The sequence below is a fragment of the Protopterus annectens genome, chromosome 8.part0 (assembly GCF_019279795.1).
Source record: "Protopterus annectens isolate FY-2018-M chromosome 8.part0, PAN1.0, whole genome shotgun sequence".
Classification (NCBI taxonomy): domain Eukaryota; kingdom Metazoa; phylum Chordata; order Ceratodontiformes; family Protopteridae; genus Protopterus; species Protopterus annectens.
The window spans coordinates 1,439,642,026-1,439,655,853 of record NC_056741.1 but is presented as its reverse complement, the minus strand read 5'-3'; the positions used below and the strand labels follow the sequence as shown (position 1 = coordinate 1,439,655,853).

The 13,828-nt window shown below is 40.6% G+C and overlaps 1 long non-coding RNA gene across 2 annotated transcripts in view; it reads left to right on the top strand.

Annotated features, from left to right (window-relative positions):
* The window catches only part of LOC122809489, a 1,088,146-nt gene that overhangs the window by 587,241 nt on the left and 487,077 nt on the right, over positions 1-13,828 (top strand). For both annotated transcript variants that reach the window (XR_006365912.1, XR_006365911.1), the window contains exon 5: positions 11,976-12,075. This is a non-coding gene — a long non-coding RNA (uncharacterized LOC122809489). The remainder of the gene's footprint in view (positions 1-11,975; positions 12,076-13,828) is intronic.

The following is a 13,828-nucleotide window of genomic DNA, read 5'->3' as shown; positions in this document are numbered from 1 at the left end:
AAAATCTGGCAAGTGTTTATTTACTGCATTGCTCTCTTGCTAAGGTTTCTTAGCTATACACCCTAGTCCACTCTGAAGTGTGCTACTTTATCCCCCCCCAAACCTTTCTCAATGTACTATTTTAGAATAACTGCCTGTTGCTGCCTTAATGCTTACCCTAAAATCTCTGCTTCTCTCTTTTCCTAGTTACCTCCACTAGCATACTGCAGCTGCTGCATAACGGTGTCTACAGGATTGCAATTTGGCTACCACTCTCACAACAAAAACTGTTTTTCTCCCAGCAATTAAACAGAGTAGATTGCACATATAAAAACATTTGTTAAGCTTACTCTTACAGTGCTGTGTAACTAAGTGAGTCACTATTTTGGTCAGCTATAGGGCTCTTTTCTACTTGAATGTTTACCTCCTTTCCCTGTAACTAAAGTACGCTGACTCTTTTACATTAGTGTCTGTGACCCTAATTTTTACAGGTATACCTTGTACCTTTCTGGCTTTCTACACAAACATAGATTTCCTGTATCAAAGTTTTACTTGTCTGACATTGAACAAGTAACCCTTGTAAAAATCCTCAAAAGTGTATACTGTTGGTCTCTCTTTCTTGCTAAACATAAATAACATTAAGTGCTGAGTGCAGGTTTTAGGCCCTTAAATTAAACTTACCTCTGGTGTGGTGTCTTCAGTCAATCAAGATCCCCCTCTAACCACTCCTACTGCCTTCTCTCTTAGGTTCATAGTTTCATAGGTAGGTACTAGGCTATCTGCCAGAGGGCATTTATAAGCCTAGCCAGAGTGTGTCAGCTTTCGCCGCCCCATTGATTAATTAACTGATCCTCTGTCAAGCAGAGACAATGAAGTGATCCCATGGTGTATTTTCTGTTACCCATCCACTCATCAAGGTTTCTCTTGAAGAGTGTTAGTGAGGGGCTCTCCCTGATGTAATTTGGAATTTTGTCCCAAAGCATGGGGAGTCTCTGTGATAGGAATCTATCCCTCCAGCATGTTCTATTTATTGTTGTGGTGAGGTTTAGCTCACTAGAGCACGTGTCTCGCAGTTACTTGGATTTTTTTAGGTAGAACATGTCCATCAATTCTGAGTTGGACATGGCTTGTAAGTCAGGCAGAGATCACCTCTGAGTAAGCGATATGCCACTGAGTACAGCCGGAGTTTTTTCAGTCGGGCTGCATAGGACATATGTTTGAGGCCAGTAATCCACTTGGTGAGGTACTTTTGTGGTCTTTCCAGCTGTTGGAAGTGTTTTGTGAGGTACATCCCAAATGAGGCATTGTACTCTATGATGGGTCTAATGACGAGTAGAGGGGCACTATAACCTCTTTATTTCTAGATGTGAACCCTTTAGTAATTAAATGGGCCACATAGAAGGATTTCCTAACTACTTTGGCAATAAAGGAGACAAAAGGAGAGATTACTATCTACCTGGGTCTCCAGATCTCTTATTACCTCTTCTGTATTAAGGGGGCTGCCACCTATGTGGTAATTTGTGGGTGTTTTGTTTTTCCCAAACGGGATGACTATGCATTTTTTGGCATTTAACTTGAGGCCATGACTTTGACACCAGGTGTCCGTCTTTTGGAGGATGTCTGTGTCAGCCGGAGAGTCAGTTATGGCTCCTAGTTTGCAGTCATTGGCAAACTTGGTTAGTCATAGTCCTCCTGTATTTGCCTGTACGTCTGAGAAGTATATGCCGAACAGTAGGGGTCCCAGGACCGAACCTTGCAGGACATCACTTGTGACTGTTTTAGAGTCAGACCTGGAGCCCACTATTCTTACAGTGTGAGTTCTGTCTGTAAGCCAGTTGGCAACCCATCTCATGATGTAGGGGTTTATGTTCAAGCTGCTGAGTTTTTCTGTAATACCTGAGTGAGGAATGGTGTTGAAAGCCTTGACGAGGTCAAGGTAGGCTGTGTGAACCACTTTTCCCTTGTCTATGGCCTTGGTGACTGTCTCAAAGAAGTCAGCCAGGTTTAGTAGACATGATCTGCCCTTAACAAAGCTGAACTGGGTCGGGTCAAGTGTTTGGAGGTTCCCAATGTCTTTGTTAATGAGTTCCATGATGATGCGCTCCATAGCCTTGCAGATCAGGCTAGTCAGGCTTATGGGGCGATAGTTACCGGGGTCAGTTGTGGCCCCTCCTTTGTTGAGAGGAATAACCTTTGCTGTGCGCCATTCTATGGGCACATTACCTGTGGAGAGGCTGAGGTTGAACAGTCTGTTTAGGTGGGGGGTTAGTTTGTTCTGTAGTTCATGCAAGACACAGCCTGGGACACCGTCTGGTCCCATTGACGCTGTGTTTTTGGCTTTTGAAAGGGCTGTTTTCATCTGTGCATCTGTGATTTTTGGGATAGTACACTTTTCCGGTATTGTTGTGGGCCCTTTTGGAGGTGAGAGGGGGGTGAAGTTTGCACTAAATCTATCTGCCAGGATGTTGGCAGTATCAGTAGGTTCAGTATATTTTGTGCTATTTTGCACTAGTTCAGTGCATATCTGCGAGTTGCCACTTAGATTCTTAACATAGCTAAAGAAGGCTTTGTGGTTATCCTTTGAATCCTTTGCTATTTTTCTTTTGAGGTTAACCTTGGATAATTTCATGAGGGACCTTAGTTTCTTACTGATATTGATCAGGGATGTCTTTCCTTCTTGGGATTTGATTTTTTTCTGAACTAGTTTCCTCCTTCTATTGAATAGCCTTTTTATGGCAGGGGTCCACCAAACTGGTTTCCTTCCCTTAGAGGAGTGAGTCTTGGTTTTGCTAGGGATGGCACGATCCATGCATCCTTGTAGGTGGTCATAGAGTGCATTTGTAAAGGTTTCTGCATCTTGGGCAGCATTATCCTTTAGCATGGGGGCTGTGAAACTTACCACCTCTGTCTTAAGTAAGGTGAAGTTTGCTTTAAAAAAGTTTTTTACTGTGGTTTCCTTAATTGGGAGTGGTGGGGGGTGTGGACATCCAGTTTATGGTCTGATCTAACCAGTGACGGATTGTCACTAATGTTGGTGATGACCAGGTCCAATATGTTTTCACCTCTGGTAGGGGAGTTTACCAGCTGATCCAGGGCGTTTGAGTTGATGAATTCCAGGAAGCGCTGGGCCTGGGAGTTTGTACTCGAGTAGTTTTCCCAGTGAATGGTAGGGTAATTGAAATCACCCAATATCAGAGTGTTTGGTAAGACCTTCATGTTTTCCAGTGTCTCCAGAAAGGTGGAGTGGTGGTCCTGGGTCATGGAGGGTGATCTGTAGCAGGCCACAATTTGCATTGCAGATGTGCCCAATGTTAGTTGCACATGGATGATCTCAGAGGTATCATGCTGCGCCACTAACCTGGAGGTGTAGGTATCCTTGATGAATATGGATACACCCCCTCCTTTTGTGTTTCGGTCCATGTTCTGTGGCCAAAACGTGTGGTATGAGTTGTAGCCCTGTAGTGCTGGGGTCCTCTCTGGAGCCTTGAACCAGGTTTCAGTTACTGCACAGATGTTCTCCATACTGAGGAGTGCTTCAAGCGCGTGCATTTTGAGATTTAAACTCCTGGCGTTGAGTAGCATAACCCTCAGTTTTTTGTTAATTGTGCTGTTTACGGAGGTGGGTTTGAACTGCTGTGGTGGTGCTGCGGTAGCGTTGTCGCCTCACAGTTAGACGTTGCTCGTTCGATTCTCAGAGCGTCTTCTGTGTGGCGACATGTGTGAATGGGCATTCCTTCTTTGAAGGTTGTGCGTTAGGCCCGGCAAGCCAGCAGGTCAAAATCTACTGCCAATCATTAGCGGACCGGAGTTCCGCTGTGGCGACCCCTAACCGGGAAAAGCCAAAAGAAAGAAGAAACGGAGGTGGGTTTGACTTTTGAGCCTTGCCTAAAAAAGGCACTATGGGGGCAGCAAGAGCCTTGGCCAGTATTCAAAAGCCAAGGGGTGACAGGTGCAAGCCGTCTCTTGCGAAACAACGTGGCTTGTCGAGCATGTCGTCCCAGGCTGAGAGACACTGGATCCCCTTTGAATGACACCAGAAGCTTAGTCAATTGTTGAAACTGATAATTTTTTCTTTATGCTGAGGTATCATTCTTGGTGAGGGCAGGATGCTACTCAGTGTCAGGGTCATACCAGCCAGGCTACATGATCAGAGAGCTCTTCCATGTCTCTTTTCATGCAGTCCAGGGAGGTACGTCTCAGGTCATTCACACCAACATGAACAATGACAGAGTCATATTTGTACTTGTTCTGGACTGACCTGAGTGCTTGTGTTATGTGGCAGATTCTGGCTCCCTTCAGGCAGCTAACAGTAACCTTCTGCTTGTCCAGCCTAGTGAGTGGGACATCAGTGTTCCTGACTGTAGAGTCACCTATTACTAGTGTTAGTTATGTTATTTCGTCTTAAGGGCTGTGATTGTGTGGCACACTGATTTTGTGTTTTATGTGTTGTCTAGTTTGTGACGGGAGGTACAGGTTGTTTGGATGTCTGCTTTGGAGGTCTCTGATGCTTTTGCAGGTTTTTATTTAGAGCCTCCGACTATGATTTTGTGTATTTATGTGTATTTTTGCCAGTGCTGTTTTAGTAGGTCTGTGTGCAGCTGGAGGTGTGGTGCAAGTGTTTACCTTCTCCTCTTGACTGTCTGTTCCAGTCTTGGGTGGAGACAGCTTGGCTTCCAGTATGTCTGTATAATTGCATCTCTCGCATATGTTAGTGTTTTGTGGTAGGAGGAGAGAGTTGTCTGTGTACATGAGGCAGTTGTAACATTGCCTCAGGATACCCATATTCACCAGCTGGACTGGAGAGTACACCTGAAATTGCCCTTTTGTCATGCCTGAATAGTAGGGTGTGCTGCTTAGTCACTTGGTTGGTGAGGGATGAATAAAGAGCCTTCGCCCACCCCCATGTTTCCTCAAACAGGTTAAACTGCTACAACAGTAATTTCACCCTGCACTCGCTCACATAGCCCAGAAAATTATACCCTGCAGCTATTAATTTATCCTGCAAGTGTATAACCTATAGATTAAAAATAGCCTAAAATTTGGTGTAAAAAGAAACAAATCTAAATACAGCCAAAACGTTACCTTAACATACCATAAGCCCAGGGAAATACTTGGAGTTAGTGTTAGCCCCGCTCCACTCACCCTCTCTGTGCTCGGGCTCACTCTGCTCCCCATCCTGCCCCCAATTTCCACTCGTCCCCACTACTCCTACATTTAAACTATGCTCAGCAACTCCCCTCATACTAAGATCCAATTATTGAACAGCCCTTCACCACACCCATTTTTCTTCTCTTCCATTCTTCCACACCCTGTTAGCACAATCAACCATCACATTTGACCCAACACCTAACAAAATGCAAACAATGCCTATACTGTTTCTATTTTACCATCTTACTGCCTTCGAACAAATACTTGACCATGGTATTCACTACCCACAAGGTCAAACAGACACCCACGACTACACACATAACACCAAACACTTTGCGATCCCCAGCAAACCGAATATACGACCCTCAATAATATATCACCCCTGTAAAACCACAAAACACAATCCTAAAGACAAAGACTATATAAAACTAATAAACAAACTCCTAAAGCTTAAAATATCCTGTCACTATAACCTTATAACACACAGGGATATTCATCCCAACCCTGCCCCACCCACACCCAATAACCTCCACTCCCCTACCACAACCCCCACAGTCAAACTACCCCTTTTTACTCCCACTAGTTCCCTCCTAGCATTTCACCTAAATATTAAAAGTATTAACAATAAGATTCCCAACCTACACTCCCTCCTAGCAACCCACTCCCCAGACATTATGTGTCTTACGGAAACCTGGCTAAAACCTAGTACTACCGACAATGAGATACTGCCCCCAGTATATAATATACACTGGTTAGACTGTGCTACTAGGAAAGGAGGTGGGATAGCAGTCCTTTACAAAAACACTCTAACTGTTAATAGAGACACCATTCAACCACCCCAATTCAACAATGCTGAACTCCTCATAACCAAATTACAGATTAACCAGTACAAATATTTAAACATCGTTTGCGGATACATTCCACCAGGCAACAACTTAAATACCCTAGAGGATATCCTGTATTGGTTATCCACTACTTATCTCCAAGAAACCATAGTTCTTGGTGACTTTAACACCGACTGGCACCCCCTCTGAACCCCCCCCCCCACTCCTATAAACTTATCTGGGTTTAAACAGACCATAACCTCTCCCACTAGGATAAACAAACCGACCAACAGGGAAAGTATCCTGGACTGGATCCTAGTTAGCAACCAACCCCAACTGTATACTGCTGGCACTCTCCCTGACAACCTTAGTGACCATTTTCTAACCTATACCATAAAACATAAGGTAGGAAACCCTCACCAGACCAAATATAAAACAGTGAGAAACAGACAAAACCTTGGCACTGCAATATTCCTAAACAAACTACAAACAGATGACTGGTCAAAACTAAAAAATCTAACATTAGAGGAGGCTATAGATCACTTTAACACTAAATTCCTAAGTATCCTTGATTCCCATGCTCCAGCACATACAATAAAAACTAGATCAAACACAGCACCATGGCTCACAAAAGATACCAAAGCTAACATCAAAACTAGAAACAGAGCCTGGGCCAGCTGGAGAACAACCAAGGCCCCACTTGACCATCTAAAATATCGTCAACTCAGGAATGGCACAAAAAATCTATTTTACTGGATAAAAAAAGCTTCTACCATAATCTCCTACAAAAACACCAAAACAACCCCCAAAAGTTCTGGGCAGGCTTAAATCAACTACTTCATCCTGGACATTCTACCACCCCAACCCCAGCTAACCATACCCATAATTACCCAGAAACCATAGCTAGCGCTTATAATAACTTTTTCACCGAAACAATCCAATCCCTAGCAAATCACCTAGCCTTCACAAACTTAAACCACACACCTAATTTATTAACAAATCACCCCGAATTTAGCCTCCAACTAATATCCACTAATTTTATCAAAATTCTCCTAAAAAACTAAAACCTACCACCCTCGCTGCTGACCTCCTCCCTGCAGAGTACCTACAAATAGCTGCAGATGCCATTGTATATCCCATATCTATCCTTAGCAACAGAACCTTATCCAAAAATGCTATCCCCTCCCTCTGGAAAATATCCCACGTCACCGCACTCCATAAAGGTGGTAGCTCAAGAGACATGTCCAACTATAGACCCATTGCCATTCTTTCCCCAATTAGCCAAAATAATGGAGAAATGTGTACACAAGCAACTAATGCAATACCTTACACAGAATAACTTGCTAGCCAACTCCCAGCATGGCTTCAGGCCATACCACAGCACCACCTCAGCCCTCCTTTCCTTTACTAATGCCATAAACAATAACAGAAATGACAATAGGCTAACCTCTGCCCTCTTCCCTGACCTATCAAAAGCCTTTGACATGGTCAACTATGAACTTCTCATTCTTTCTCTAAAATCCATTTCACTCAACACGCACACTATCCAGTGGTACCAGTTCTACCTAACTGGTAGACAACAGGCGGTACTATGGCAGGGCAAACTCTCCAGTCAGCTACCTCTCACACTTGGTGCCTGTCAAGGCTCCATACTAGGCCCACTACTCTTCTCTATTTTTGTCAATAATCTTCACACTACTATCCCTAAAGCTACCTGTATTCAATATGCAGATGACTCCACTCTCATCTGTTCAGCCACCTCCCCATCCAACCTACAAATCTTAACCCAAAATACATTTTAACACTATTGAGAACTGGATCACCAACCAACACCTACTACTGAACCCCAATAAAACTAAACTTCTACTCTTCACCCCCACTAGTAGATCTGCCACACTTTCATTCTCTCTCATATCTAACAGTGGCACCACTATCTCCCCAGATCAACACACTAAACTTCTAGGGGTTATCATAGACAATAATCTCAAATTTGACCTACAGGTCAACAAAACCATACAAAGCTTGGATCACTGTATAGAAACAAGACAATCACACCTATGCTTTACTCTTTTATATGCCTCATCTGTAGTCTCAAACCTCAATAAAACCAAACTAAGTAAGCTGTCCATAGCTACAACCATATTGTCAGATTCGCCACTGGCTCCACCTGTAGAAGCCATCACTGCCAGAATCTGAAACAACTAGAATGGCTAGAACTGTCCAGCTTAATTCAGTTCAATCAACTCTTAATAGCGCACAAAGTTCTGAACCACCCTAAAGGTGCCCCCTCTCTTATAAATATTATGAACCCATATAGCAACCTGCCATTCCTATGGTCAGCCAACAAATTACTGGTCCAAACCCACAAAGCTAATAACTCAGCTGGTGGATCCCTGTTCACCAACTTTGTTGGCAAAACCTGGAATACCTTGCCAAACTGTATAACCCTACAGTCCTCCAAAAGACTATTAAAAAAAAATCTCAAACAGTATCTCGAATTGAACTGGCTATGCCCATGTACCAACCCAGATTAAGTTATAAAACAGTAACATAATCAGTAATTATCATAGCATAATCAGTAATTATCATAACATCTATCTACATCACCACGCTATGTATCCAGTCTTACTTGTAACTGCGTCTGTCCACGAGAACTGTGAGTCCCTACTAGGGACTAACTGTGAGTTAGAATCTTACTTGTAATTGTGTCTGTCCATGAGAACTGTGAGTCCCTACTAGGCAACATTACTAAACCAATGTACATAAGATATATTACCACTTTGTTTTTATATATTCTAATTGTTTTCTAACATCTTGTGTAACCTTTGTATGTCTGTCCATGAGAATTGTTTGCTAACTTCTTGTGTAACCTTTGTATGTCTGTCCATGAGAACTGTGAGTCCCTACTAGGGAACACTTCTAAACCAATATACATAAGGTATATTACCACTTTTTTTACATATTCTAATTGTTTTCTAACTTCTTGTGTAACCTTTTGAATGTTTGACTATGAGGAGCTTTTCTCCCTGGGCCTCCACTGAAAATTGACATGTACCTAGTCGGACTATCCCAGTAAACGAATGTAAAATAAATAAATAAAATAAATAAATAATCTAACAATAACCAAATTTATTTTATCCCAGCCCTCTCATTAAGATCTTTTTCTTTAGCAATGCTCAATCATAGGCTGTGAGCCTTTTTAAAAGAATACAAATATAGATACGGGTCTACTTCTTCTTATCAAGTGATCAGTTCATCAAACAGTAGTTCACTGAGACCGGTTTGTTGAATGTGCAGTATTCCAAAAGATGACTTTGTCAAGTGTCAAGTTGGTGAAACAAGTAACAGTAATCTGTTGGTGCGAGACATTCAGGTACAAGTATAAAGCATCTATGTACCTTCTCATACGTCATATTAGTTTTGTGGCATAGCAGATTTGATAGTAGGTGTACAAATATTCAGGATGTGTAAAATTATTTTCACAGCGCTGGTAGCTTTAATTCGAGATCACACTACAGTAAGGGTCAGGAGATCTACTCTTGTTTTCACTGTAGTGCAATCTTGGTGTTGGTATATATAATTTGTAGGGGGTCTGGGGAAGGTGCAGACCCCCTGCAAAAATACTAGAAAATGTGTGTGTCTTGTTTTTTAAGTAGCGTGCCTTTGAGCATTTGTCTACATAATATATGTAGACTTGAATCAGTAACATTTCTACTCTTCTTTGTGATTTATCATGTTTGGAAATTTAAGTTCCGCTGGTATGTATTTTTGCCAAAGTGCGTAATGGAAATACTGGAGTCGGTGAACTTTTTATTCAATAAGAAGAAATAGACCCATATATACATATATATATATCTATCTAGATATATATATATATATATATATATATATATATATATATATATATATATATATATATATATACATACACAAAAATATAAAGTTTGTTCAAATACAGTGACACTTCCTAGTATGCATACAAATACTGCATTGTTCTCTTAAAAACATTATTTCTGAAGCTTTGTACTGTAAAAGCAATAATAACTAGTACATGTAAAAAGTTCTTTCCCTGGCAATCACATACCTACAAGATGAATCTATTCTGATTGAGTTCACTTAGTGAACATTAAATATTACAGTTTTTGTTTTAGTACTTAACTGTATGATGGCCTTAGCTAAAAAAGTTAAAAAATGTAGTAAATACATCCAAAAAGCACACAATGGAAGGGGCTCTGCCATAACACTCCCTTCTAACTGCATATGTTAACTTTTGAGGATATGCAACCTTTTAATAATAGAACTTTTTGGTTTCCCAATTATGCCTTTAATCTGAAGTAGTGCAGTCTTGGGGTTAGTGTATTTACTTAGGAGGGTACGTGGCACATTGGGAGATCCAGTGAGTATATTACACACACACACACACACATTAAAGAAAGAATGCACGTGTGCTTGTATTGTAAAATTACAGACATTTCATGTTCATTCACAAAAACAAATGTTTAATAACTAGGCTTTGTGTCTACTTTTTTGTTTATAATGTGTAATGTAAAATAGAGGATTATGATTGCGTTACCAATTATAGGTAACTTATTATGTGTTTGTGACATGGATGCCAAAAAATTTACCTTGGGAGTGAAGCATCAAGAGCTAAATCTTGGCCTCTGTGTTGAGAACACATAATTTCAAGTTATACTCAGCTGTTGTCGCCTCATAGCAAGACGTTGTCCCATTCAATTCTCAGCTAGAGCATCTTCTGTGTGGAGGCATACGTGAATGGGGTGTGCCTTTGTTGAAGGTTGTGTGTCAGGGCTGGTAACGCGGTACGTAAAAATCCACTACCAATCATTAGTGGACCAGAGTTCTGCTGTGGCGACCCCTAACCGGGAAAAGCCGAAAGACACAAACAAACAAATATTCAGTGATCTGATCATAATCATTTCTAGTATATGGAGATTTGTCTACTACATGTATTAGTAGCCACAGAAGCATGAAATAATAAAAAAATGTGAGGTGTTGTGTTGGCTCTGAATGGTGATAATATAGTTGGGAACCATTGTAGTATTTATGCATTCCCTGTGTAAGATAGCCGCTATTTCCCCAACACATTTTACTGAGTGTAATGTTGACAGCTGACAGGGTAAGATAAAGCGAGTCCTGAAATATGGAGACTGAATGGCTGAAAGATTGGAGTTTGTATATGTGTGAATACATACATATATATATATATATATATATATATATATATATATATATATATATATAAAAGTTCAGGGGAGATTGGGGTGTTTGCCACCAACATGGCTGGATGCAGGGGGGGGGGTCTTGCACCTCCCACAAAAAGACATTTTAAGGAGAAGAGAGTAACAGCCTGGTTAAGTGCTACTATAGCACCAGACATGTTGTTAACAACTTAAATGGTGGTTAGGAATTATTAAACGCCTTTCTAAGCATTGCTAAGTTTGGTTCTCACTCTATAGTGGCTCTGAACCAGGATGTCATTTAACTGATAATTGAGCAGAATAATGGTGCTCCATGAACTATGAGGTATTTAACCCTGCAGTTTTATGATGAAGTAACAGATCCGTATGATTAAATAGCAAACACCGTCGCAATTAAAAGTTGCCGAAATGAAATCAGGATATCAATTTACAACTGCAGGAAACTCACCAAAAAAATAGGCAGTGAGTAAGCAGCACATGCTGAGCGTGGCATTACTGAGCGTGGCATTACTGTACTACTATAAATGTTATTATTGAAACAAATGTTTTTATGCTTTCTTTATGCATTCTATTACAGGTCATTCTCACTTCATGTTTCTTTACAAATTAGAACTACATTTAGTAACTGCATGATGTTTTAAAATGCTAAAATTACAATTGCTGCTATGTTAAACTTTGCCCCCTATCCCCTCTGTAGTGTGATCATGGAGTTAGTATATTTAGGTAAGGGGGTGTGGGAGGCACAGCCCCCCCCCCCCACCACATGGGTAGGTTTACTTTGCTTCAGTTTTAATTTATTTTTCAGGTTGGCCAAGCAGTTACTTACCTGGAGTGGAAAATCAGTGTTCCAGGACGTTGGTGTTATGGGATTGTCGGAATTTTCATCTCAGCATTATGAAAGTCGGGTAAGTGAGAGTTTGGTCTATTGCAGTAGACCTATATATATATATATATATATATATATATATATATATATATATATATATATATGTATACACACACACACACACACATGCACACACTCACAAACACATACCCACATGCACAAACATTTAGACACACATGCATACTTAAGAAATAAAGCCAGCAGGATGCGAACAATCCAGAAAGAACACCAAACTTTATTAATGTTAAGCACTTTCTTCTCCACTACAGAGACTTCCTCAGAACAATGTTCCACAGTAACCCAACCAACTAAATATCCCCTCCTAATTAATCAATTAACATTTAAAATCAAGATTAAAAGCAATACACGCGTACTTACTATGCTGATTTACTAATTTCTTAACATTAATGCAAATAAATGAAACAAAGTTTAACAGCTGAAATGTATTGAGACCGACTTTAGCAGAGCGTGATAATGGTAAATTGTTAAATTGAAAAAGCCAGTGAATCAGGCTGTGGTTATTACTATTTCCTCTAGTTATGAAGTAGCAGTTCAGCAAAGTGAAATGTGATTACCACAGAGAAACATTCAGAATAAAAGCTATGCTCGTTTATTTTCTTTTAAACTTGACAGAAGTCTACTACGGATATACTTGCTACTTCGGAGCTTTACCGACTACATCATAAGATGAGTTGTGACACTTTTTTTTTTATGCTCATCTTGTTCAAATTGTCTGCCAAGAATCTGCATATGTTTCCCATTCTTACTTAAATTATAGTGTCTGTGTGGTTAAGTTATTCTGAATCGTTTGTCCTTATAACCAATACCCTTTGTTATTGGCCTTGCCTGAGACAATATTTCCAGAATCATCTGTATAGTTAAGGAATCTCTTAAGGTGCACAGCAGGAAAAATTATATTGTATGTTACCTGTGAATATAATTCCTCCTATATTACAGAGATATACATCACTTCTATGGTACTCAAATACATTTTGTATGTTAACCAATGATCTGTAATGCCAGTAGATCTTTTTGTCATGGGTACTGATTTACTGGAGGGTAAACCTTCAATGTGTTGTACTCTTTCTCCAGTAGAAGGCCATCATCAGGGATGTTGCAGTATCATATGCGGCACATATTATTGTTTATTTGTTACCTGAATGGTTTATCAGATATTTGATTAAAAAAAGAAACTTCTTGGTCTCTGACATCATGCTAAGAAAGGTATAACGTGTCATCTTTGCTCCCCCTCAAACCAGGTCACCCCCTTGTCTCCTTTAACATCTTCGGCCTGGTCACCCCCTTGTCTCCTTTAATGTCTTCAGCCTGGTCACCCCCTTGTCTCCTTGTGCTGTTGGCTTTTTCACCTCCCTGTCTTGACAGCATTCTACATGCTGAGGTAAGTCACTTGACTCATAAGATGGCTGGCTTAGTGCAGCTGTTCCTGTCTGAGAGAGTCATTTTCCCCAGCAGACAAAGCTGTGCTGGAAGGCCAGACATGGTCACTGGAGGAACTTACTCTTATTCTTGGGCATCCTGTTTCATGGGACTAGAAGTAGCCATTCTAGACTCTTTGATATGATGCTATATGTAAAATGAATTTTCACATGGAATATGTGAGTTTAGGAAAAGGTCATGTTTGTTTGATGACTTCCACCTAGTAAGAGGAAGATAATAGAAGCCTTTCCTCTTCCTTTCTTTGTATTGTCCTGCCTTTTTTCATTACTTGTGTCGTGTGTGTGTGTGTGTGTGTGTGTGTGTGTGTGTGTGTG